Consider the following 1,634-nt stretch of genomic DNA (forward strand, 5'->3'; position numbering starts at 1 on the left):
TCAGGTTCCTCTGGCTGCTCCTAGTGCTCCTAATGGCATTTGTAAATCCACCGTGCCTAAACTAAAAAAGTCAAATAAAATACAGACGATGGAAATTAAACTCGTAATCTTGAAGCCACCAACCCAGCATGTCTTTATATTTTCTTGGCTCTGATTGATTGTTTTTATTCAAGCCCGGTGGATTCTTGCAAATACCGTAGGAGCACTAGGAGGAGCCAGAGGAACCTGATTGTTTCACAGATTATCTGTCTCATGTTCTACTGTCAGGATGTAGTGAGAGTTTCAGCAAATATGACAAAAAGCTATTTTTATTAAAATGACCTACTGCAGCTTTACAATGTGCACTGTAGGTGTTTACAGTTTGTAATGTTAATATAAGAATTTAATGTATGTAATGTGTGGATTAGTACACACACTTGGATATACTGGTGACATATATATGCATATATATTTTTCAATGTTTCCTTAAGAATGATTTTCTCCTCTGTAGTGTGGGACAAAAATGCAAAATGAGGATACAGCCTTTTGCATGTCTGAATTTTAAAAGTATGACGCAAATTTATTAATCGTCTCTTTGATTTTATGTAATCTAAAGTGAGTTCCAGTTTGTCTGTCTGCACCACAGAAAAATGTACTGTCTATGGTGGGTGCTGAAAGATGATTAACATCGAATCATCACAGATGGCCCCTGCTGAAGTTATGGATTAAAGTGCACAGTGACGGCTTTTCAAGTAAACTATGAGTCAGACTCATAAAACGGTAACAGCATTGTTTACTTTGCAGAAAACAGGTGTAAGAGGGTTAAATGCGGTCCTTAAACCACATCCGTGAGCTTGTAGTTTCCACTATAACAGTTATTATTAAACTCTTATCTAACACCCCCTCCCCTGTCCACATGCTCCTTTGGCTCTGCTGCCTATCAATTAACAACATCCATGCACAACATTATAATACCCATAAAACACTTTTTGTGTTGAAATGAGTGCTGATGCTGTGATGTGCCGTTAACATGCCATGCAGTCATATGACCAGGCTGCCCAATAGACAAAGTTCTTGATTACCATTATGGACCTACACTCTCTGCTGTATGAGCTCTGGGTGGATCACAGATACTAACAAGGTTGAGTTTTCAAGGATCAAGGATAATATATTGTCATTCCAGAACATAATACACATGAAGGTGAACAAAATTAAGAACTCTTTTCCTGGTGCAAATAATAAAACTAAGAAAGAGGATGGGACAGAGTGGGAGCTTTGGGACGAGCTTGGACAGCAACTGTTGGTCTTCGCATCAAAGGAGCTAGTTGAGGTGAAACTACGTATCCCATCTACATCCCATCTGGCCTGGGTTTGCCTTGGCATTCCCCAGCAAAGGTTTTTGACACAGGGATGTCTCCGGTAGTTTGCTGAACCTGATACCACCATGACCTGTTCTCGAAATTGTGCCAGAACATGGGTAGATGGATTTTTGATTGCCATGAAATTTGGAATGGCATAGACACAAATGATTACAAGAGGATGATATCCAGTCATCTTGATGATCCCCTGATCATCAGAACAAAAATTCCCCTTGAACAAGTCTTTGATTAAAAAAAATACTTGTCAGGTGACTGGATAAACCAGCTGTCACTGTC

The sequence above is a fragment of the Morone saxatilis genome, unplaced genomic scaffold, assembly GCF_004916995.1.
Source record: "Morone saxatilis isolate NCDOM2014 unplaced genomic scaffold, NCSU_SB_2.0 Contig3, whole genome shotgun sequence".
Taxonomy (NCBI): Eukaryota; Metazoa; Chordata; class Actinopteri; family Moronidae; genus Morone; species Morone saxatilis.